Genomic DNA, 26,692 nt, shown 5'->3' on the forward strand with positions numbered 1-26,692 from the left:
AGAAGAAATACTATTAACCTCATCCAAATTTAATGGGATTAAAGCTGTTGTTTGTAAAGACTTACTGATACCCAGGCTAAATACAATATCTTCATTTATATATCTCATAGAGGAGGATTTTTTCACTATTCAGTCATACAGAATAGGCCTCTGAGTGACAATCATAAATTGTGGACCACATGGCAGTGAACTATTCTGCATTGCAGTACAGCATTACACATTTAGAATTTTCCATCTAATTATTGATAAATATTGATTGCATGGCCAAATCTAGGTAGCCTACTTATTATTTCTGAACTAACGACTTTAATGTAATACCGGTATTTTATATATGTTTTATGTATAGGTGTATAATATATATAAAACATACCAAGTTGATTGTGTTTCTTAAACTGTATTACACCAAGAGGATTTTGCAGCCAAGTGGAAGGATATATTTTAGAGCTTTGATGGCGTTCCAGTGGATTATTAGTGACATAATTATAATATTGAGCAGTTATGAAATAAGAATAGGAATGGGCAGTGCATCAGCTGCTGAGGGATGACTACTTTTAACCAAAGCTTCACAGCAGTGGATAATGGACAGGTTTTTTTTGTCATCTAAAAAATAAATGTGTACTTAGATTTGAGCTGGCATTTGCATCTTATACTGAAAGCTGGAGGCTTCAGAGAGAGGGAGAGGGAAAGAAGAAAGCAGTAATGATTATAGCAAAGGGAAGAACAAAGGCTGTTAGAGCTTACACACTGGAACACTAAATATTTTGCCTTGGGGATTCTTTTGCTAGAACTGTTACTTCCTAAAACAGGAAATCAGCAACTCTCGAATCTTATCCAGTATGATTTTCACAAAGCTAACCAGTCCTGGCTGTAAGCTGGTTTTATAAATCTACAGTCAAGAAAAATATGGAGGAAAAATATTGAAAATGTATTTTATTCTAGTGTGAAATGAGTTTTTTTCTTTGTGTTCAGCAGAATAAAGTAGACAGTCTTAAAAGCCTTGAGAATTTTTGGATTGGGTAAGTTGTATGGTGGCTTTGATAGGCAGGGTGTCTATATCAAAGAGTGACAAATATAAAGGAACCTTTTTATTTCTGACTGCAGTAGATTACATAAAGTATTTGGAAGTGAATTGTGATATAATGAAAGTGGCATGTTAAATGTTTAGCCAGAATATATTTTATATAGTTTTATATGTAGGTATAATATATTGTGTTTCTCAAATTTGATAGGGTAATGAATAGCTTGCATGGTGGAATAAAATGCCTAACAAATCACTGTGCTATGATTTCTTTTAATAGTTTACATAATTTCTGAGTGCAGAGGTTCTATATTTGACGATAAACATCTGTAGCAGAATTCTGCTTGCAAACACAAATCCATGTTGCATAATAGGAATAGTATTTATTGCTGATGATGATGCATGCTCTTTTCCAAGTGTCAGCTAAAATTCATATGGTACATGGGAACACCTTTCATTTCATTTTTCCCCACCAGAATATAAACTATTTTAAAACTGTAGGTACTTGAATTTAACAAAACTCAGTGTATCTGTTTTATCTGGTTTTGGCACTAATTATGCATTTTTTTTTTTTTTGCAAAGGATGTCTTATTTACATTTTACATTTGCAAGGAAGTTTATACAGTAACATGAGAAACCTGAATAGATGCTGGTTTATATGGTACTTCTGGTGGCTTTGTTTTTTCCACGTAGGCCAGCTTTTTCAGTTGAAAATACTGCTTAATGTTAGAGGGTTGGTCGTCTGTATCAGTAATCATGAGCTCATCTTGGATTGAGGATTATCTCGGGTATTTGATCTTGAACAGAGGGATAATGATTTATCAGGTTCCAGGTCTCCTTTGAATGAAACAGCTAGGTTTCTGTTTCTTGGAAGTATGACTGTAAGGTAGAACATACATGTGCATACTGATTCCTGGAACTGAATGTGAAAATATTGACCCTAATGTTTTCAGGGCCTGTTCTCTTTGCTGGTGTTGCACAGACAGGCCTTGCCTGATTTGGAGTGCTCTCACTGAGATTCCCTGTAGCTGCTTCATGCTGCTTTTGAGCAAGAATTGCCATCCAGTTTGCAGAAGACTGTATTAGTTTGAGTGGAGGAAATAAATGGAAGAAAGTGTAATTAGAATATTATTCTCTTTTTCATTAGATTCAGAATTTCAAGAGCTGTTAAGTTACCATTATAAATTCTTATGTTCACGTGTCTGTAACTTAAAGTTTCAGCCCATTTTACATATGAAAGATATCGGAGTAAGAGAGAGCTATTTTTGTAATAATCTTTCAAAACAGCATGCAAAAAGAGAAGTTTTGGGGATTTAGATGGTTTTGGGGCTTGTCTTCAGTTTAAAGAGAAACTGTTGCGGCTGATCGACCCAAAACTTGACGTACCTTATTTAAGCAAATTTGTTAGCAAAATGTAGGCAATTTTACATCTGTCATCTTCCTCCACTGTTCTACTGTGGAGGTGGTCTGCTCAGCTTCAGAGGGTCGATGGGAAAGCAGTGCTTTGTCATGGCCTAGACTAGAGCAGCGCTCCCCAAACTGTGGGTGGGGGTGCAGAGAACCATTTGTGGGAGGGCATGGTGGGTCCAGGCTAGCCCTCATGGGGGGCAGGGAGGGAGTTTAACCTAGCCCCTCCCCACCCCCACCTCTGCTTCCAGCCCAGGCCCTGCCCCGAGCCTCAGCCCCCTGCTGTAGCTCCAGCCCTATCCCCGCCCCCAGCCGGGGCTCCGTTCCCGGCCCTGCCCCCAGTCGCGGCTCTGTTCCTGACCCCAGCCCTGCCCCCAGCTGCAGCCCTATTCCCAGCCCCCTTACTCCTGTTCACGTCTCCCTCCTCCCCCCACGGGAGCCATGGCCCCGCTCCCAGCCCCAGCTCCTGCGGGTGGTTGTGTAGACAAGGGTACCCCTGAAAAATGTGGGGACCACTGGCCTAGAGAATAGAGCACTGGACGAGGAGTTAGGAGACCTGAGTTCTGTTCCTGGCTTTGCTGCAGACCTGCTGAGTCACTTTGGGCAAGTCACTTCCTGTCTCAGTTCCCCCCATCTCTAAAATGGGGATAATGATACTGACCTCCTTTGTAAAGTGCTTTGAGATCTACTGGTAAATGCTATTTATTATTATCACGTTAGTGAAAAATCTGCCCTCTTGCTGCCAACCAAAGATTGGCAATAACAAAGTTTGAAAAACCACATTTGGTTCTTTTTGACTAGAAGAATGGGACATGGGCACACAAACCATGTACAGAAGAGAAGAACCAAAAAGAGGAATGGGTATTTAGAAATTTGGCACCCTTCCTAGTGTACTCAGAGGAGGAGTTGGCCAGGTTCTTTGAATATTAACCTGATCCTGAGCAAGTAATGTACAATGTAACTTTTGTAACTTTGCCTTAATAAAGAGTACAAAAGACAACCCCAACAACAACAACAAAAACACAACCAAGAAGTAGGCCGTTAGGAGTGAGAACTCCAGATGAAACTCCAGAGAATTCCCCTTCTTCTCCTTTCACTCCCCCCCCCCCCCCTCTGTCTCCACTAAGAAGTTAATTCTACGTTAACAGCCCACTTTGTAGACAATTGATGATTGGAGGAGGAAGTCGATTTTCAAGCTTCCGAAGAGTCATAAATCACCAGTGATTTTTTTTTTTAAATAGTAGAAAATATCTGTGTGTGATTTGATTTTTTTTTAAAATATGGATGCTTCGTTAGTTTTTTTCCCCCACTATTGTTATAATTAAACTAACCTTTCAACAAATCAGACATTAAAAAATTCCAAGATATAGTACCCATAATTTAAAAACAAAACAACAATTGCCAACAGTTAGCTGTTATAAGCATAGGAAATTGTTGGCAAATGGCAAACTACTGAAGTTCTCTTTAGAGATCAAAACAAAACATTGTTTTGTGATAGTGGACCATTGTTGGCTTGCCATTGCTTGGTAGTCCATAACTGTAAAACTCAGCTAAGGTGTATACACAAATAGTGGTCTTGCCATACCTTATAGTAAAGATTTCACAGCCGAATTCTGTACAAAAATTTTGTATTTTTTAAGGTCCCAAACCTGAACCCATGAGCAAAGACTGTTTGAAAGAGCTTTGTCTCTAGGAACTACAGAAAGCTAGGGGAACATAATGCTGATTTCCAATTGTCTGCTCAGCCTGTCTGGAGCTGCTATTGCACCCTATGTGAAGAAATGGATGCAGACCAATGTCTCCTGAGGCTCCCAAATTAGTTGTATGTCCTAGTGGAAGCTATTATGCATAGACCTACATCCTTGGCTGTTCTCTCTGCCAGATTATAGAAATACACTATGGATATATTCAGTCTGGCATGGATACCTGTATGTGTCTGGGGTCTCCATGGCTTCACCATCCCAACTATAGACTTCAGATGCTTTCATTCCTAAGATGTTTTCTTAAAATGGCACATTGCTTGTGCTCAAGACTTCATTATTTTTACAAAATATATCACAGTACACTATGAAGTATTATAAATAATTAAAACCAAACAACAATTGTCAAAATCAACAAAGTACATTTTGTGATGCATTATCTTCCTTAATTGTTGGCTTACAGTACTTGCTAATTCACAAACTGTCAGTAATTGACAATCAGTCTCCCAGGTATTAGTGTGGATTAACAAGGTTCTGCTGTACTTCAGAAATAGGATAATGTAGAAATGAGTTAAAAAGAGAGAATACTAAATTTTTGTTACAGCAATTTTATCCCATCATATATATTTGATAGTTTGCTTTTAGTGTTGCCTTTAGTTTACAATGCCAAACAATAATAATCTGGGAGTATAATGTAGTCAAGTCTCATTCCATGGGCAGGTTAGTGATAGAAAGGTAAGGGAGGTGTCATTTGATTTGTAAACCCTACAGAATCATAATTTCAGTGGTGTCACCCTCCGCAGCATGGCAGGTGGGACTTGCTATCTCCCCTGGCTCTCAGCTCCATGTCTCTGGTTGGTGGAAATTTTGATAATACTGTGTTGTCAGAAATGGGTTGAGTTTGGTATTATTCGAAAGCCATTTCTCCAGTGCAGTGGTTCTCAACCAGCTTCCGGGGCTCCCTGGGGGGCCATGAGCAGATTTCATGGACATGGACAACGCATGACTCTTCTGTTTGGGAAGGCTGTGGCCCCATCCTGAGGCCCACTTCTGCTCAGCCTCCTCCTGGAAGCCCTGCCCATGTTCCATCCACAGCCCTGCTCGGCCCTCTCACCTGCCGCTTGTGCCTGTTCTCCCCTTCACCTGCTGCTCGCATCTCTTTGCCCCTTCCCCCAGACCTGAGCTGGCTGGCCAGCAACTCACGCAGGCATGCCTCTTGCGCCGAATCCCCCCAGTTTCCCACCGGCTGGCCAGCAACTAACACAGGCATGCCTCTCGCGCCCAATCCCCTCTGCCTGCCCGCCGGCTGGCCGCTCACTCGCCTCTTTGCCCCCTCCCCTAGGGGCTGCTCGCCAGCCGAGACAGCTGGCCAGCCACTCACGTGCCTCTTTGCCCCCTCACTCAGAGCTCTCCCCTCGCCTGGCCACTCACATGCATGTGTGTGCCTCTTTGCCCCGTCTCCCCACCCGCCGGCCAGCCAGCTGGCCACTCATGCACCTCTTTGCCCCCGCCGGCCAGCCGAGCCAGCCAGCCTCTTCACCCCCTCCCGTGAGGCTCCCTTGTCGGTGGAACTGATATGGGAAGAGGATAAGTTGGACTGGGGCCTCGGAGGGGAGCACATGCGGAACCGCAGGCGGAACGCCCACCCTTTCAGCGGCGGTGAGCTCCAAAGGCAGCGGGCAGGCTGTTTGGGGAGGCTTAGCCTCCCCTGGTCTTTTATACGTGCCACTTATGTTCAGGGGTCCACCAGGCATGGCTAGCGTTAGACTTGCTAGGGCCCAGGGCAGACAGCCGAAGCCTGACTGCATGGAACTGCAGCCCGGGGAAGCGAGACCCACCAACAGGTGCTGAAGCCAAAGCCTGAGCAATGAAGCATCACAGTGCCCCATGTGGTGTGGGATCCTGGGCAATTCCCCTGCTTGCTACCCTCTAAAGCCGGCCTTGTCTTTTATATGCAGAAAAAAAGTCGGTGTGACACAGGTGGGCCGTGGAGTTTTTATAACCTGATGGGGAGGGCCTCAGAAAGAAAAAGGTTGAGAACCCCACTCCAGGGAACACATGGTACCAAACATGACAAACAAAGAACAATTATGAAGCTATATATTTGATAAAATGTTATGTTATCATAGAATACCAGGTTTGGAAGGGACCTCAAGAGGTCATCTAGTCCAACCCCCTCTCAAAGCAGGACCAATCCCCAACTAAATCATCTCAGCCAGGGCTTTGTCAAGCCTGACCTTAAAAACCTCTAAGGAAGGAGATTCCACCACCTCCCTAGGTAACCCATTCCAGTGCTTCACCACCCTCCTAGTGAAAAGGTTTTTCCTAATATCCAACCTAAACCTCCCCCACTGTAACTTGAGACCATTACTCCTTGTTCTGTCATCTGCGACCATTGAGAACAGTCTAGATCCATCCTCTTTGGAACCCCCTTTGAGGTAGTTGAAAGCAGCTATCAAATCCCCCCTCATTCTTCTCTTCTGCAGACTAAACAATCCCAGTTCCCTCAGCCTCTCCTCATAAGTCATGTGCTCCTGCCCCCTAATCATTTTTGTTGCCCTCCGCTGGACTCTTTCCAATTTTTCCACATCCTTCTTGTAATGTGGGGCCCAAAACTGGACACAGTACTCCAGATGAGGCCTCACCAATGTCAAATAGAGGGGAACGATCACGTCCCTCGATCGGCTGGCAATACCCCTACTCATACAGCCCAAAATACAGTTAGCCTTCTTGGCAACAAGGGCACACTGTCGACTTATATCCAGTTTCTCGTCCACTGTAACCCCTAGGTCCTTTTCTGCAGAATTGCTGCCTAGCCATTCGGTCCCTAGTCTGTAGCAGTGCATGGGATTCTTCCGTCCTAAGTGCAGGACTCTGCACTTGTCCTTGTTGAACCTCATCAGATTTCTTTTGGCCCAATCCTCTAATTTGTCTAGGTCCTTCTGTATGCTATCCCTATCTTCCAGCATATCTACCACTCCTTCCAGTTTAGTGTCATCGGCAAACTTGCTGAGGGTGCAGTCCACACTATCCTCCAGATCATTAATGAAGACATTGAACAAAACCGGCCCGAGGACCGATCCTGGGGGCACTCTGCTTGATACCGGCTGCCAACTAGACGTGGAGCCATTGATCACTACCCGTTGAGCCCGACGATCTAGCCAGCTTTCTATCCATCTTCTTATCCATTCATCCAGCCCATACTTCTTTAACTTTCTGGCAAGAATACTGTGGGAGACCATATCAAAAGCTTTGCTAAGGTCAAGGAATAACATGTCCACTGCTTTCCCCTCATCCACAGAGCCAGTTATCTCATCATAGAAGGCAATTAGGTTAGTCAGGCATGACTTTCCCTTGGTGAATCCATGCTGACTGTTCCTGATCACTTTCCTCTCCTCTAAGTGCTTCAGAATTGATTCCTTGAGGACCTGCTCCATGATTTTTCCAGGGACTGAGGTGAGGCTGACTGGTCTGTAGTTCCCTGGATCCTCCTCCTTCCCTTTTTTTTAAAAGATCTGCACTACATTAGCCTTTTTCCAGTCATCTGGGATGCATTGCTTACATAAAAAAGACACCGATCTTTGATGATCCTAGGGAAGTTAGCCTTGACATATAGAACTGAAAACATTTATTCATCAAAGTCAACTTCGGTGTTGTCTCCATATAGGGCACCACTGCTAGACATGTTGTCACATTGATACTTGTCTGAGCCACACTTGCACATCTCTGTACAAGGTAGGCTGCTGACCAAACATTAGCAGGGGTGGTAAGCATCTGGTGTTTGCACACAAACATTTGATTAGCTTAAGGATTGATTCGGAAGCATGTGGTATGTTGCACATAACTGATGTGATCATTCCATCCTCCAAGACACATCTGTGTCCAATAGGGGAGGGTAGTTTTGGATGCCCTTGATCATCTTGGAGCTATTCCATTGCTTGATGATTTGCCTTCTTGATGCCATGTATAAATGCTCCCCTTGTTGATGGCAATTTTTTTCTTTTTGTCTGCTTCTTGGAAAACATCCACCAGTGTAGCTCTGCAAGTGTCATAATGTTGGTCTTCAAATGGTAAACTCAGCAGATGAACATCTCCATTGCATTTATGACCTCATCAATGACTGTCGTAGCCATTCCAAGCATGTTCAGAGTGAAGAGAGAATCTCTGAAAGCTGAATCAAATGCTTTCCAGTAAGATAATTCAGTCTTTCCAACAGCACTTGTAGTGGTAGATTACGCACCGATGGCGCACAGTTGTCGTAGAAACCTGTCTTTCTCTGAAGCACTCGTACATGAGGTTCTGTGATAAAATGTCAGCCTTGGGCTCCATTTGCTTACTGTCATACTTCTGGTGCTGAAGTCACTGCAACCACTGATGCACTACCTAAAGAAGAACTACAAGTCATGCAATATTTTTTTTTTTTTTTTTTTTTTTGAGGTTTGGCATCAGCTATGGATCCCTGAAACACACACATACTGCAGGACAAAACACTTTTCCATAAAAATTTAGCAGCTGCATATAACTGTTGACGTCAGCACTTTCTTCCGCTTTTCATAGTACCATGTCTTTTGCAGCTTTTAAGGATAAGCGCTGTGATTCATTTCTGTGGATAGGGTTGCTAAAAGCTACATCCCTATCCCATAGTTCATCTTCAATAAGTGCTTTAAGAGCCTTTCTGCTAAGCATCTGTTCCTCTTCAGTCCAGTTCAAAGCACATATTTCTCTGTACTTAGCCTCTGCATCAGCTATTGCCACCACTTTCCCATCCATTAAAGACTCTGTGAGGCAATTTATGAACTCTAGCTGAGTCGCATAGTTTGCAATAGTAAAAATCAGCCATTGTTTCTGTTGAATTTTACCTTTTGACGCATCACATTACAAATGTTCTTGGTCTAGTACTCGATGTGATACGCACTGTCCTAGGCGTGGACACCTTTTGGGTCAGTGCACACTCACTTTACTTTCCATGCAACATTCTCTCTAAGAGTGATTGATTCATACAGCGTCTCACCAGTGTCACATGTTGAAACAGTGTTTAATGGATGCCTTTGGGCTTTCGGCTTACTGCAAAAGAACAGATGTTCTTCTCAAAATGCATGCCCAGAGACATAGTATAAGACAAATCTCGCCCATAGTAGGCACTTTCTCTGGCATCTTCAACTTTTTCCTGAAGCTTGATATACTTCCTCTCCAACTGTACCACATTCAGTTTGTGCATGCTTCTTGTGTTAACCAGGTCTGCCACAGTGGTATTCTCCAAAGATTCAGCTACTAGTCGGTATTTTCCAGCTCCCCATTGACGCCTAAAAATAATCAAGGCCAAAATAAAAACAAGAATTTTGTAATCAATTACTTTGGGATTGTAATTAATTATGTCAGCTATGTTATGTAACTATGTGCAGGCTATTTGTGGATGGATTCCCATAATTTATGGCTTGCTGATGATGTTTTAACCAGTACCTCATTACAACTCTTTTGGCATAATAAACAAAGCTGATAATCAGTACTACTGAACCATTTATTTTTTTGCCGATGATGGCTGTGACCTGGAGTGCCTGGGGCAGCCCTCACTTAAAATGCCAATGTCAGGGCAGGCTGCAGAAGGGAGAGCAGATAAACTCCAGTTTTGGGAGTAACACTGAAGTTAAACTCACCAACCAGTCACAAACTGTGCTCCTGATCCCCCCCCACACTGGTTATCAAGAAGCCAAAAGAAATCACACAGCCCCCTTTATTGCATTCCAGTTGTCTGGCTCCCAATCAGGACATAGGTCCAGTACAGTGAGAAGTTATTTAAAAACTTTGCTCACTATACAAAATGTTCTTCTGACCCCAAAAGGTCAGCTGCGTTACCAGGTCAATATTAGTTCGGATCTTACCCAAAATACTACACTGCCAGCCAATCCTTTAGTGTTTAGAACTAAAGGGTTTATTATAAAGTAAAAAAAGAAATGACAAAAAGAGAGTTGTTAAGTAGTAAATCAATCAGGATACATACATAAGACTTCAAAGTCCATATATTAGGTTCTTAGCAGTATTGGTGAGTTTTCTAGTTTAAAAGTCCCTCTGGAATACATCCACAGTGTGGATGGGTCATTCAGTCCTTTGTTCAGAGCTTCAGTTTGTAGAAAAGTTACTCCAGAGGTAAGAAGCAGGAATGAAGACAAAATGGAGATGATCCAGCTGCCTTTTATAGTCTTTTGCCATGCAGCTTGTACGTCCTTTGTCCCAAATACAAGCTGCCCAGCACATGGCATGGAAAAGCCTCAGACTTCTCTGTTCACAGGCATACCACATGGGCCTTGCTGACTCATCAGGTGTATTCCCTGGTTTCTTTCAATGGGTTCACTGTACAGTTGATAACCTTTAATGGGCCATCGAACAGGCTAGGTAGTGCTGATGGCAATCTGTCTGGGGGTGTCACCCAGATGTACAGCACAAGTTTGAAATACAGATATACCCTGCATATCTATAAATCATGATACAAAGGTGATACAAACATATAAACACGATTATCATACTTGGCAAATCATAACATTTTCACAGATACCTTACATGGCATATCTGGTCAGATTCCTTGCAATTTTATAATATTGATATTAACAATAACATAAAATGTCACCCAGATTCCATACAACATCACAATGGCAAATCAATTTGAAGCTCTCCTTCAATTACAGTAATCTGTAACATTTAAAAAAAACACAAGAGTATCATGTTCTGAGCATTGAATAATAACACACTACTGTCAGTTGAGAGCCATAGTGTAACTTTTTGTGAGGGCTGCATGTTTGATGTGCCTTTGTTATAGTATAATTTTTAAAAGTTGATTTAAAAAAAAAACATATTTTCTTGAATATAAACCAGCAGTTCTCAAACTGTGGGTCGGGACCCCAAAGTGGGTTGGGACCCCCTTTGAATGGGGTACCAGGGCTGTCTTGGACTTGCTGAGGCCTGGGGCTGAAGCCAGAGCCCCAGGGCCAAAGCCAAAGCCCGAGGGCTTCAGTCCTGGGCGGCTGGGCTCACGTTGCAGGCCCTCTGCCTGGGGCTGAAGCCCTGGAGCTTCAACTTTGGCTCCCCTGCCCAGAGTATTGGAGTTGGGTTTTCGCCCCCCACCTGGGCAGTGGGGCTTGGCGGGCTCAGGCTTCGGTCCCCCCTCCTGGAGTCATGAAGTAATTTTTGTTGTCAAAACGGGGGGTGGCGGTGCAATGACGTTTGAGAGCCCCTGATATATACACACATAATTATTCTAGGTTTGTCATGTTTGGTACCATTGTGTTTGTAGGAGAAAGGACTTTCAAATGATACCCAACTTTCCACCCATTTCCAATGACATTGTATTATCAAAATTTCCACCAACCAGAGGACTTGAAGCTATGAGGTGGAGGGCACAAAGTCCCTCCTGCCACGCTGCAGAGGGTGACACGACTGAAATTGTAGGTTTTTATGAATCAAATGATGTCTTCTTTACCTTTCTATCATTAACTTGCCCACAGAATTACACATGCTCCCAGATTATAATACATTGTATTGTTAATGGGTGGTGACGTTTGAAATTTCAATTTTTTGCTTCTATTATCGTCCTAATTTGCTTTCAATATCTTGAATCATGAAACTACCATAAAAATCATTTAACTAAAGCAAAAGTGCACCGCCATTATCACAGCAACGTGGGTTTTAAATAGCATCATAGAAATTAATTTATACTCTTCTCTTACCTCCCTCTCCAGGATTTCTCTGAATTAAATTTCTGAACATACAGCCGTGTAGTTTGTCCTTAAGTAGATTTTAAAAAAAGGTGGCTGAAATTTGTACTCACTTTGAGAAAAAAAATATAATTAGCTTGGTCTAGCTTAGCATGGTAGGAGGTGCACAAGCTTCCCTATTACTGCACTTCAACATAACTCTTATAGCCAGTTTTGGCCTTGCTTCAGCATAGCTCTCCAGGTGTACACTGCTTTTGTGATAGAAACAAACAAGGCTATGGAATATCCCCAAAGATATGTTTGTTAGGGACCTGAGCTCATATTGGGTTCTTGTCTCAAGAGGGGAAAAGCTGCTGGAATACACCCAGTTGTGCTGTCTACTCCCAGATACAAGTTTTTGAGCATGGTGTAGTCGTGTCTTCATGTTCCTAACTCTAGCCTCCTAATTTTTTAAGATAGCAATAGTTTTACAGTAAAACTATGTATTGTGTTATTTCTGTTGTTGTAACATCTTAACCTTGAGGTCAGAGTTAAGGTTGTGTATATGTGTGTGCTAAAGAATTGAATATATTCATTGTGGGTGGCAGTATTTTAGAAAGGCTAGGAAGTTTGCTGTGGCACTAGAGAGGCTGAGTGTATTTGAATATTATGATGTTCGGAAGCGAACCCTCTGACCGATTAGGTCTGAATATTAATTTTGCCTTAACTGGTGACGTCTTTGATTTTTAGTGATTCAGGAAATGTAGCTGAACATCCTTAACAATGTTTTTGAGTTGGAATAATAAATGTTTAAACTGTTTTAGGCAATAATCAACTATTAGATAGTTACAGTTCATAAATGTAATTCGTGATTTTCTTTGCAGTGAGCAGTAATTTAAAAGTTTTAATATTGGGAAGATTTTGCCAGTTGTATCCTTGCTGAGATTTCTGTTTTCTAAAGAAAAACAGAACTTTTTTGAAAAACGTGTAAAAATTGAGAGGCTGGTATTAACGTTTCTTCTACTCATTGCAATCTATGCATAGAGTCAAACTTGATTTTTTGTTTTTTAAGTTTAATAATTGTTATGTTGAATTATATTAGGTTCTGTTGCTTGGTGCAAATTTGTCTGAAGCTGAGACACACTAGCACTTCAACAAAGATATTAAGGAAACTGACTTCATCACTTTATTGGTATTATGGATAGGGTAAATAACTTTGATTAGGTCAGAGAGCAAAAAGCCTGTGTATTGTAATAGTTGCATTTCTGAAGCAGTGTTTCTTCTGGCTGTCCCATAGTAACAAATTGTGGGATTTTTGATAAGCCAGAAAGGCCTTGTGTGCTATGCGGGGATGAGAGGCATTACTGATTGAGGTTAAAGTGGCTTCTACCATATCCTAGTTGCCTTCTGAGTATTTCAAACCACGCTGAATCACAGTTTGAGTTGTGGCTACTCCTATTTCCTGGAGAAGTTATGCTAGTTGATAGCTCATGAAAACTAGTGTACTGCTTTTGTTTGCCTTAACATATTTGGCTTTAACAGCGAATCATCAAAACTATTGATCAGCTGTCACTGCTAACATATTTGCTTTTGTTTAGGCTGGTGTTAAGAACTGATATCCATTATTGATGTTCTAACTGGGAGATAGGGCATGTCTATGCGGAGAAATTTCCTGAAACAGCTACATGGGAATAGTTTTTCTGTTGAAGGTACATTGTTATAGCTCTTTGTGGGGACAGTTGATAAAAGTGAATTTATTCCAGAGTAGAATGTCCACACGGGTACGTATACTTGTATATTTACACTGAAATAACTAATTAGGCATAGCTATGCTGGGAAATTTCCCAATTTGACAACACTTCAAGCTAGCCATTGATAAGCTTCCTGCACATTACTACTATTTATTATTTTTGCAGTACTCATACTGGTGCTGGGTTGCTTTACAGATCAAATAGAAACAAGTGGTCTCTGCCCTAAATGATTAACAGCCTAGTTCTAGACATAATATGAATTTGGACAACAACTGTTAAGGAGAGAAACGGGTGAGGAAGGATAAAGGTAAGAGTCACAAATTTGCATTTTGTGTGTGTGTGTGTGTGTGTGTGTGTGTAGGCATATGCACATTTTGAATGCCTCAAGCCACCTTCTCCCCCATAATAATTGTAAACTCACTTCTTGTGGGAATTGCAAAAGATGTGCGTATTGAAGAGGTATTTGAATAAGGAGACAGGGTGACTATGTAGGTATTGGCAGAACTACGTAGGGCCTGGAAGGTGAGGACAAGGTACTTAGATTTCATGGAGCAGAAAAGAGGGAGCCAGAAGAAGGATTGAGAGACTGTGTAATGTGGTTAGATTCATGGAGAAAGAGGTGTGATGGTTCTTGGGGCACCCAGGAGTGTGAGTCGCCTTGTTATGCCCTTTCTCTAGCTGGAGGGAGTTTTTCTTGGAATAGCTTGATGTCAGCTCCCTGACACCACCTGCTTTTCAACCTCTTTAATCCATCTCCTCTAGGCTATGCCAGCCCTAACTTCGCCTTGCAGATTAACAATAGGTACACCCAAATCCCTGAGTCCCTTTCATTCGTTCCCCTGTGATGTTCAGCCCCTGACACTGGCTACGCATAGACATTCCAGATTCTGTGCACCCAAAGGGGCAGTGTTTACCAAGTTTACCTTAAACCACTGCTCCTGTAAACCATACAGCACTTGTGAACACTTATGATAAAACAAAAGTAGATTTATCTAAGAAAAAATAAAGATTTAATGAGAAACAAGAGAAGAGTGGTGGAAAGAAATTGTTACAATACAAAACAAAATCATGATATGGGAACTAGGTGCTACACTTAGGAAAGGTAATTATTGATATCTCATAAAGGATATTTTCCCCCTCAAAGTTCAATCTGTTGCAGAGCTGTCTGGTTTCTCAAGAACCAGGATCCAAATATTTATGAAAGAACCCCCACTTCACAAAGGGTTTCTTCAGTGAATGGATACAAGGTGTTTCTCCTGTTAAACTGAAAACAGCCTTTTGTTTCTATTCACAGACAGGGAAAACCTCTGTCTTGTACGTTTTCTCTTATACCTTTAAGTGATTTTGATTGTTTGTCGTTTCCTCTGATGGTTTCCCATTCAAAGTTTTAGTATTTTGCAAGGATAAACAATTGAGTCTTGCACTGGATCACTGGCCAAACAGAAGGGGGTGGCAACTCTCCCTTGCCAGTATGGGCCACCCCCAAGACACATTATCTACTGGTGACTAATTTCTATTCCCAAGACTAATTTCTATTCTATTCCGTAAAAAAAACTTTCAGTATAAAGATATTATTCCTTAATTATTACCCATGCAATCATCTCACAATGACTATGAATGTTGACAAGTTACAAGCTTTCTGTAGATACCAAACATGTTACTCTTTATGAATAAATAGCCTGTAATGCAGAATCGTAAGACTGGAAGGGACCTCAAGAGTTCATCTAATCCAGTGTGCTGCATGCATGGCAGGACTAAGCATTATCTAGACCATCCCTGACAGGTGTTTGTCTAACCTGCTCTTAAAAATCTCCCGAGATTCCACAACCTCCCCCAGTGCATAACCACCCTGACGGGAAGTTTTTCCTAATGTCCTACCTAAACCACCCTTGCTGCAATTTAACCCATTGCTTCTTGTTCTATCCTCAGAGGTTAAGGAGAACAGTTTCTCTTCCATTTCCGTGTAATAACCTTTATGTACTTGAAAACTGTTATCATATCCTCTCTGTCTTCTTTTCTCCAGGCTAAAATTTTTCAATCTTCCCTCATAGGTCATGTTTTCTAGACCTTTAAGCATTTTTGCTGCTCTTCTCTGGACTTTCTCCCATTTGTCCACATCTTTCCTGAAATGTGGCACACAGAACTTGACACAAAGAGGCCATATCAGCGCGGAGTAGAGCAGAAGAATTACTTCTCGTGTCCTACTTACAACACTCCTGCTAACACATCCCAGAATGATGTTTACTTTTTTTGCAACAGTGTTACACTGTTGATTCGTTTACAGTAGAACCTCAGAATTATGGACACCTCAGGAATGGAGGCTGTTCGTAAGTTTGAAATGTTCGTAACTCTGAACAAAACATTATAGTTGTTATTTCAAAAGTTTACAACTGAACATTGATTTAATACAGCTCTGAAACTTTATTATGCAGAAGAAAAATGCTGCTTTCCCTTTTTTTTAGTAGTTTATGTTTAACACAGTACTGTACTGTTTTTTTTGGTCTCTGCTGCTGCCTGATTGCATAATTCTGGTTCCAAATGAGATGTATGATTGACTGGTCAGTTCATAACTCTGGTGTTCGTAACTCTGAGGTTCTACTGTAGCTTGTGATCCACAGTGACCCCAGATCCCTTTCTGCAGTACTGTTTCCTATGCAATCATTTCCTATTTTATATGTGTGCAATGGATCGTACCTTCCTAAATGGAGTATTTGCATTTGTCCTTATTGAATTTCATCATGTTTACTTCAGACCTTTTCTCCGGTTTGTCCAGATAATTTTGAATTTTAATCTCATCTTCCAAAACATTTGCAACCCCTCCCAGCTACGTATCATCTGCAAACTTTATAAGTGTACTCTCTATGCCATTATCTAAATCATTGATGAAGATATTGGACAGAACTGGACCAAGAACTGATCCCTGCTGGGCTCCACTCGATATGCCCTTCTAGCTTGACTGTGAACAGCTGATAACTACTCTCTGGGAATGGTTTTGTAACCAGTTATGCACCCACCTTATAGTAGCTCCATCTAGGTTTTATTTCCCTAATTTGTTTATGAGAAGGTCATGTGAGACAGTATCAAAAGCCTTACTAAAGTCAAGATATACCACATCTACCGCTTTCCCCCAGCCACAAGGCTTGTTACCCTGTCAAAGAAAGCTATTAGGTTGGCTTGCACAATTTGTTCTTGACAAATCCATGCTGACTGTTACTTACCACCTTATTATCTTCTAGATAGTCACAAATTGATTGCTTAATTAGTTGTTGCATTATCTTTCCAGGTACTGAAGTTAAGCTGACTGGCCTGTAATTCCCGAGTTGTCCTTATTCCCCTTTTTATAGATTGGCACTATATTTGTGCTTTTCCAGTCCTCTGGAATCTCTCCCGTCTTCTGTGACTTTTCGAAGATAATTGCTAATGGCTCAGATATCTCCTCAGTCAGCTCCTTGAGTATTCTAGGATGTATTTAATTATGCAGGCTCTGGGGACTTGAAGGGTTCTTTCCGTATTTTAGCCTCTGATCCTCATTTGCTATGTTAGTCATCCAATTGCTACTAACCTTTTTGGTGAAAACTAAAACAAGAGTCATTTAGCACGTCTGCCATTTCCACATTTTCTATTATTGTCCCCCCCATTGAGTAATGGGCTACCCTGTTCTTGGTCTTCCTCTTGCTTCTAATGTATTTGTAGAATGTTTTCTTGTTACCCTTGATGTCTCTAGCTAGTTTTGTTTCATTTTGTGCCTTGGCTTTTCTAATTTTCCCCCTACATCCTTGTGTTGTTTTTTTATATTCATCCTTCATAATTTGACCTAGATTCCACTTTTTGACATGTGTTTGGTCTTGTGGATTTGTTGCGTCTGAGGTGAGAGACAATGGTTTTTATGTCACGGGCTAGTTTTAGCAACTGTTTTAGATGGACAGGAGAGAGAGAGAGAAGATGATGTGGGTATGACGGAGGCTGGAAAGGAGGAAGTTGCAGTAGTTTAGATGGGAGCAGATCGGGGAATAAAGGTAATTTTAGTTGTTGGGATAGAGAGAAACATCTTCAAAATGTGGAGGGGAAAATGCAAAATTTGTACACAGCTTGCATGAGAGGACAGAATGAAGGGTAGGAGATGAAGATCACACAGAGATTTAAAGTCTGAGTGACAGAGAGGATGGGGGGTGGTAATAGGGAAGGAGAATGGGGTGATAATAGGGAAGGAGAATGGGGTAAGTGAAGAAGGTTTAGGAGAAAATTAGCTTTATTTTTGACCATTACACATAAGTTGTTAGCAAAATATCTTGAAGGGAGGTTGCTGAGGCAGCCTAAAATTCAATTGGAAGCACAACACAAGTCAGGAGTGGAAAAGGTAAATTTGCAAGTCATCTTCATAGAAATGGTAACTGAAATTGGGTGAGCAAATAATGTTGCTCATCTATGAGGTTTAGAGGGAGAAGAAGGGGCCCTGAACCCATGTAGGTCCCACAAAGTGGAGGGGGAGGGGGCACTGAAGAGCAGTTAGTGGTAAGAAGAAAACTAAAGAAAGGACAAGTATCAGGGGGTTGCCGTGTTAGTCTGTATCTACAAAAACAACAAGGAGTCTGGTGGCACCTTAAAGACTAACAGATTTATTTGGGCATAAGCTTTCGTGAGTTAAAACCTCACTTCTTCGGATGCATGAAGAAAGGACAGTTTTTTACAAAGGCTAGAGCAGGGGTGGGCAAACTTTTTGGCCCAAGGGCCAATCGGGGTTGCGAAATGGTATGGAGGGCCGAGTAGGGAAGGCTGTGCCTCCCCAAACAGCCTCGCCCCCTACCACTTCCTGCCCCCTGACTGCCCCCCTCAGAACCTCTGACCCATCCAACCCCCCCGCTCCTTGTCCCCTGACCACCTCCTTCTGGGACCCCACACCCCTAACTGCCCCCCTGGGACCCCACCCCCTATCCAACCACCCTGCTCCCAGTTCCCTGACTGACCCCTATCCACATCCCTGCCTCCAACAGGCCCCCCGGGACTCCCACCCGCTATCCAGCCCCCCCTCCCTGTCCCCTGACCGCTCCCTCCTGGGATCCCCCGCCCCTAACCGCCTCCTGGGACCCCACCCCCTATCCAACACCCCCCTCCCTGTCCCCGGACCGCCCCCTCCCGGGAACCCCTGCCCCTAATTGCCCTCCTGGAACCCCCCCAGCCCCTTTCGGAATGTGGCCCTGCGAACATGGGCGGAGGACTCAGGAGGAGCAGGGGCAGCGGCGCAGCCAGAGAGAAGTGGCGGTTTCCTCTTTAAAGCGCCACTTCTCTGTGGCCGGCTGCCCGGTGCTCCTCCTGAGTCTTCCGGCCTGCGCTTGCCACGCTCCCGCCACCCACATCTCCTGCCTGCTCCCCTGAGGCTGCAGGTGAGCCTTCCTCCCTGCTTTCCCCTGCTCCCCCCATGGGGGGTGTGCTGGTGCTGAGCTACCCAGCGGCGGGGCGAGCTCAGGCCGCAGGGGAGGGGGAACAGTAGGGAAGGGGCCTGGGGGCTAGCCTCCCTGGCCGGGAGCTCAGGTGCCGGGCAGGACGGTCCTGCGGGCCGGATGTGGCGTGCCGTACTTTGCCCACCTCTGGACTAGAGGAAAGGACAGGATATCAAGGAGGGAAGATGATCAGCTGTATCAACAATAGTGGAGGAATGAAGGAGACTAAGGACTGAGCATATGGGGCCAAAGATGTAATCAAGAAGTGATTGTTAGAAACCTCTAGATTTATTGAATAGTAATTTGAGAAGAAAAAAGGTTGTTTAGCATAACCAGTTGTACAGAAGTTGCAGTCAGTCGTGTCTGCTTGTAACTGAGAGGGCAGAACCAGACCTCTGAGCTATGAGTACAGACGCTCCCCGGGTAACCAAACCTGCACTTGCGGAAAAAGTTCCGTAAGCGTTGTTTTTGTTTGTTTGTTTGTTTTTTTGTGTGTAATTGTCCGGTATACGTCCCCGACTTACGCAAAGTTCCGGAACGCCTTGCGTAAGTCGAGGAGCATCTGGTATAGAGCTAAGCTCATCCACTGAGGAGCCTGCCAGGTTATTTTGTTTCCATATCTACATTGGGCTGACAGATCTCCTACAAAGCATCAGGCTGTTTTATACTGATTGTTTCAGTTTTCCTCTTTACAGATCAAAACAAAACCAAAAAAACCTTTTCAGTTTCAGCATTAATTTATAGTAGCTTGGCCTCATTCCTGAAAGATTGGGGGAAAACAATCTCCTGTGTGAGGCACTGCACCAGTCCTCTCGCTCCAGCTCTAAGTGAAATCGCAGACAAATACAAAAGCTAGGACACAACAATGATTTTCTTGTTCCTTTCCCCTGCTAGAGTATTTGAAAGGATAGTTTTGTTTGTTTTGCTCTTAGGACTAGAGTCCCTCCAACTCAAACCAGTTCAGCCACAGAGCTTAGGGAGGAGTGACGGAGAATCGTTTTAAATCCAAAGTGCCTTCATTAACTCCTCTGCATGGAGCCCCCACCAGGGAAACAGCTACCGCTATTAAACCGCCTGAGGGTGTTTCAACATGGCATATGTGAACTTCCCCCACTTCCAGATCCACAACATCTGTGATAAATCAATATTTCAACACAGGTTCTAGGAAATCAGGGCAGTAGTGGTAAGGACCCCCAGTCACAGATTTCCTGCTGCAGCAACTTTCTTCCCATGCAGTACTACCAAGAGTCAGCATGGTCTTCTGCCTTTCCGTCTCAGCCATGTAGTGGGGGCCCCAGAGGATCCAAAGAAATGGAGTGTTTCCAGTGGCAAACCACTGAATTCCTGCCCTGGTTCCCACTTTCTGTGTCTATAGATAGCTCGCTGGGGCTTGCTATCTTGTTTTGATGCTACACTCATACCAGTGATTTGCTTCACTGGAACTTGCGTGTGATGAACTGAGTTAAAATGATAAATAGGAAGAAAATAAAGAGGCAATGAAACAGCAAGGCAGTATTTTCCCTTCAGCTCAAAAATGGACCCTCTTCATGCTGTTCTCTAGATGTAATTACTTCTGATTAGGCACTTTCAAAGAAACATCGTGAACAGTCATGAACATTTACTACATACATAGAAGCAAAGGAGATTTCCTTTTTACTGGAACTTGATGCTGAAGATTAAACATTGGTAAAAGATACGGAGGCCCACAAAAGGGACTTTCTACCAAAAGAGCCTATCGATAGGTGAGTGGACTCTTCCCTGAAAATAAAGAAGCAGTGAGAGGCAAAAAGGCATCCTTCAAAAAGTGGAAGTTAAATCCTGAGGAAAATAGAAAGGAGCATAAACTCTGGCAAATGAAGTGTAAAAATATAATTAGGAAGGCCAAAAAAGAATTTGAAGAACAGCTAGCCAGCGACTCAAAAAGTAATAGCAAAATTTTTTTTAAGTACATCAGAAGCAGGAAGCCTGCTAAACAACCAGTGGGGCCACTGGACGATTGAGATGATAAAAGAAGAACAGGAGGACTTGTGGCACCTTAGAGACTAACAAATTTATTAGAGCATAAGCTTTCGTGGACTATAGCCCACTTCTTCGGATGCATATAGAATGGAACATATATTGAGGAGATATATATACACACATACAGAGAGCATAAACAGGTGGGAGTTGTCTTACCACCTCTGAGAGGCCAATTAATTAAGAGAAAAAAACTTTTGAAGTGATAATCAAGCTAGCCCAGCACAGACAGACAGTTAGATAACAAGTGTGAGAATACTTACAAGGGGAGATAGATTTCAATGTTTGTAATGGCCCAACCATTGAAATCTATCTCCCCTTGTAAGTATTCTCACACTTGTTATCTAACTGTCTGTCTGTGCTGGGCTAGCTTGATTATCACTTCAAAAGTTTTTTTCTCTTAATTAATTGGCCTCTCAGAGGTGGTAAGACAACTCCCACCTGTTTATGCTCTCTGTATGTGTGTATATATATCTCCTCAATATATGTTCCATTCTATATGCATCCGAAGAAGTGGGCTATAGTCCACGAAAGCTTATGCTCTAATAAATTTGTTAGTCTCTAAGGTGCCACAAGTCCTCCTGTTCTTCTTTTTGCGGATACAGACTAACACGGCTGCTACTCTGAAACCTGAGATGATAAAGGAGCATTCAAGGATGATAAGGCCATTGCGGAGAAACTAAATGAATTCTTTGCATTGGTCTTCATGGTTGAGGATGTGAGGGAGATTCCCAAACCTGAGCCATTCTTTTAGGTGACAAATCGGAGGCACTGTCCCAGATTGAGGTGTCATTAGAGGAGGTTTTGGAACAAATTGATAAATTAACTGTAATAAGTCACCAGGAAAGATGGTATTCACCCAAGAGTTCTGAAGGAACTCAAATGTAAAATTGCAGGACTACTAACTGTCATCTGTAACCTATCATTTAAATCAGCTTCTGTACCAAATGACTGGAGGATAGCTAATGTGATGCCAATTTTTCATTAGGCCTCCAGAGGGGACTACGGCAATTACAGGCCGGTAAACCTGACTTCAGTACAAACTGGTTGAAACTGTAGTAAAAAACAAAATTGTCAAACACATAGATGAACATAATTTGTTGGGGAATAGTCAACATGGTATTTGTAAAGGGAAATCATGCCTCACAAATCTACTAGAATTCTTTGAGGGGGGTCAACAAGCAAGTGGACAAGGGGGATCTAGTGGATATAGTGTATTTAGATTTTCAGAAAGCCTTTGACAAGGTCCCTCACCAAAGACTCTTAAGAAAAGTAAGCAGTCATGGGATAAGAGGGAAGGTTCTCTCATGGATTGGTAACTGGTTAAAAGATAGGAAACAAAGGGTAGGAATAAATGGTCCGTTTTCAGAACGGAGAGAGGTAAATAGTGGTGTCCCCCAGGGGTATGTACTGGGCCCAATCCTATTCAACATACACTTCTACCCCGATACAACGCGACCCGATATAACACAAATTCGGATATAACGCGGTAAAGCAGTGCTCCGGGGGGGGGCTGCACACTCCGGTAGATCAAAGCAAGTTTGATGTAACACGGTTTCACCTATAACACGGTAAGATTTTTTGGCTCCCAAGAACAGCGTTATATCAAGGTAGAGGTGTATTCATAAATGATTAGGAAAAAGAGATAAACAGTGAGGTGGCAAAATTGGCAGATGATACAAAACTACTAAAGATAGTTTAAGTCCCAGGCAGACTGCAAAGAGTTACAAAAGGATCTCTCAAAACTGGGTGACTGGGCAACAAAGTGGCAGATGAAATTCAGTGTTGATAAATGCAGAGTAATGCACATTACAAAATATAATCCCACCTATACACGTAAAACGATGGGGTCTAAATTAGCTGCTACCACTCAAGAAAGAGCTCTTGGAGTCATTGTGGATAGTTCTCTGAAAACATCCACTCGATGTGCAATGGCAGTCAACAAAGCAAACAGAAGGTTAGGAAACATTAAGCGAAGGATAGATATTAAGTCAGAAAATATCATATTGCATCTCTCTATAAATCTATGGTACACCCACATCTTGACTGCTGTGTGCAGGTGTGGTCGCCCCATCTCAAAAAAGATATATTGGACTTGGAAAAGGTTCAGAAAAGGGCAGCAAAAATGATTATGGGTATGGAACGGCTGCCATATGAGGAAAGATTAATAAGACTGGGACTTTTTAGCTTGGAAAAGAGACGACTAAGGGTGGATATGATAGAGGTCTATAAAATCATGACTAGTGTGGAGAAAGTAAATAAGGAAGTGTTATGAGAAGGAGTAAATAACACAAGAACTAGGGGCCACCAAATGAAATTAATAGGCAGCAGGTTTAAAACAAACAAAAGGAAGTCTCTTTTTTCACACAACGCACAGTCAACCTGTGGAACTCCTTGCCAGAGGTTATTGTGAAGGCCAAGAATATAACAGGGTTCAAAAAAGAACTAGATACATTAATGGAGAATAGGCCCATCAGTGGCTATCAGCCAGGATGGGCAGGGATATTGTTCGTACCCTCTGTTTGCTAGAGGCTGGGAATGGGTGACAGGATGGATCTCTTGATGATTACCTGTTCTGTTCATTCCCTCTGGGGCACCTCGCATTGGCCACTGTCGGAAGACAGGATACTGGACTAGATGGACCTTTGATCTGACCCAGTATGGCTGTTCTTATATCCCTGGGGCCAATGGCATCTTCTGCTTTTTTTCCTGAGATTCCCTGTGAGAGGCCCCACTACACACTGTCAGAAAAGCAAGCTTAATTCATATGATCCACTTCACTGGTGTTACTCTCTGTTATGCAGTGGTCTCTTGAAAGCATGCAGGCACTCTGTTAGAAGATCAGTATCCAGGATTAAAGAACTCCTACATTCTTTGGAAAACTTCTAAGAGAAAACCCTTGAGTGATCAGTAGACAAAGTAGTGGATGAATTTTGAGAGAAGCTGAGAAAACGCTTCTCATAATTCAAGTAGTATGAAAGGGATTTCAAGTCCTTTTACAAAAGCAGGAAGTCCTTTGCTGGGTAGTCAGAATAGACAACCAGTACAAAAAAGGGAAATCAAACAGGTCTAGAGGAGGTAGGACTAGGAGAGATCTCATTGTGTATCACCTCCTCTGAAGTGAGAGAGTCCCTGATCTGAATAGTAAATGGCCCCTCATCACTTTGGTCAGATCGGTTCAATAAATAATCAAGAATGGATAGGCTATGAAATTAAATCAGTATCCCCAAATACATGTTGTTTTTATGTATTGCACCCCAAAATCGGTGGAGAGCAGACATGAAGGAAGTTGCATTTCAGGGTAATATCCTCCATTCTAATTAAGACTGTGCAGAAATGCGTGGTCTTGAACTTCAAACTGTTTCTCTTCTGTTAATCTGAGATACATATCCGTGTTTGCACAGCTCACAGAATATTTTTCAGACTTAAATATGGTTTTAACCATCTTACATTCTAGGTGCTTCCACTTGCTCTCTCAAGTGCACTACAAATCTTTACCAAAGCACTTGTAGCCTTAGTGGCAGCCCTCAGGCAGAAGGGTTTTCACTTTTACCTGTCTTCTAATTTGGGCTCCATTCATGGAGAAAGTGAAGGCAGATATTCTGTGAATAATCCATTCTTGGGAGATCATGGTTTCCTGACAAATCAGGATGTCACCTCATCCCTGTCGTAATGGACTTTACAAACTGCACATTAGGCCAGGGCAGGAGTAGAAGTCAGTGGTCTGGCCTGCAGGCAGATTGCTGTTGATTTTATCCTAGAACACATACCAGAAATCATGCTTGGAGGTAGAGCTCTCCAGGATGAAGGAATAATCAGGAAGGGACCTTGAAATAAAAGGGAGGAATCAGGGTTTAAATGCCTGGCTGCTGTGACTGAGCCAAAATGTAATTTAAGCTAGGAAGGTATTGGTCCCAGATGCCTGAGAACAACAGCCTGCCTAAAAGAGGGAGGAGCAGTAGCAGTGCTTTTTCCTGAGGTGAAGGGAAGCTCTGACTACAAACTTTTCATCCACTCAGCAAGTGGGAATACTGGCCACTTGCATGTATGTGGGTTTTTCCCGTCTGAGGTGAGTTCACAGACTGTTTGAAAGCCCAGTGAACGGGAAAGACCCATAGTAGGAAGGGTGAGCCTGGATGTGAGATACAAAGTAAACTTTGTTTTACCTGATGTTTTTCACTAAGCATCAAGGCTCACCATTCCTTCCCACCTGTACTGGGAATTGATCTACCTTCTTTTGATAGACATTTAGAACTATGCCTTATGTACTCTTTTGGTGAAGTTTAAACATTTAACCTTAACCACGCCTAATGTTACAGCATGCAAGTTCTTTTGAGCTATTTTTCAGCTTGGGAAGCAAACTTAACTGAATTCTTAGTGAGGGAGGAACAAAATTCCTGTTTTGACCTGGACAGTTTCAGTCTTACACAGTATTTTATCTGAGGACTTTTAAATGGCCTTTACTTATTATGCTGCTATTGTCATATGTAAAAAGTTCAAAATGTATAATTAAAAGAGAACCTTAAACTAAGCAGATTTTAAGTTTGTAGTTTCTTTGAAATGCATAAAAATAAAATGTCTGCCTGGTATCTCAGAAGTACAGTATTTAGTTTTAATCCAGCTGGGCTGTACTTCTAATACAACATTAATTTTTCCTTTCCTAAAATAAAACACTATGTATTCTAACACTGAATTGTTATCCAAAACATTTTAAATGGTTCTCTTTGTAGAAGCAAAAAGGTTTGTGTTTGTGAAATTGTGCATAAAATATTTTGTGCCTATAGTCTTATTACCAGTGGTTTTGATAATCTGCATCATAAAATCAAAAACACTGGAGATGCAAAAAGAACTGCTGGATACTTATCAGTGAAATTTTGTTCCCCGTGATGTAGTCAATAGTGCTTTCTTCATTTAAACCACATCTTCCGTTCCTAAAGTGGATTCTGTGTCTGGGGGTCAAAACCAGAGCAGTCACTCTTTTTAGTTTGGGGTGAGTCCTACAATCTGGCAAGGGAGTCAAGGATATATCCCCAAAGCCAGAATCTTATTGGTTCCTGACCTTTCATACTGCTGAACATTTTTACCTACCCCCCACCCTCCCAAAGCTCCCCAAATCAGTGAAATGGATATTTTCTTAAATTTCTAAAATCTTTGAGGGATTAGCTAGTAATTGGTGTCTCTCCTTATATATTCTCTTTGAGGAACATCAGCATTGTCCTTCTGGTAAGGCAAGCTTGAATCATGACTGACAATAATACATAGCACAAAGCTAAGGGGTCTAAGCAGCACGACAATTTCCTTCTAGCCGTGTACTGAAAGTGAGTTCCCCATTAACATGTTGTCCCTCCCTTTGGTGGTGCCAACCAGGGTAGGCTCCATACTAATTTGCAGTTCAGCGAAGACCTTGCAGAATAGAAATGTAACTGAGTGCTGGTCTATGAAGGGAGTTCACTAAGTTGAAGCGCACTAGCAGATCCACTGTACATAAGCGGAAGTAATAGCTTGCAAATATCTTTAGTCCTCAAAGTCTCAAGGATCTGCTATAGTGGATGTTTTAGTAGCTTTTATGTCCCCTGCCTTCTTTACGGATGATGAAGAGAAGATCTGTACTTAGCACTAAGGAAAGGAAGCAGTTTAGCTGTTTCGGGCAGGGATTGTCTTTTTATTCTGTATGTAA

The 26,692-nt window shown here is 42.3% G+C and overlaps 1 protein-coding gene across 11 annotated transcripts in view; it reads left to right on the forward strand.

The window, feature by feature from the left end:
• Nucleotides 1-26,692, forward strand: part of ZNF532 (zinc finger protein 532) — an 83,983-nt gene that overhangs the window by 3,437 nt on the left and 53,854 nt on the right. Inside the window, exon 3 of one of the 11 annotated variants that reach the window (XM_065598824.1) lies at nt 13,757-13,868. The exons of 9 other annotated variants lie outside the window; for them this stretch is intronic. The gene's annotated coding sequence lies outside the window, so the exon portion shown is untranslated. Of the gene's footprint in view, nt 1-693; nt 1,017-13,756; nt 13,869-26,692 lie in introns of those variants that run through there. One more of the 11 variants, XM_065598825.1, reaches the window with a different exon arrangement.

Source organism: Chrysemys picta, chromosome 6 (assembly GCF_011386835.1).
Source record: "Chrysemys picta bellii isolate R12L10 chromosome 6, ASM1138683v2, whole genome shotgun sequence".
NCBI classification, from domain to species: domain Eukaryota; kingdom Metazoa; phylum Chordata; order Testudines; family Emydidae; genus Chrysemys; species Chrysemys picta.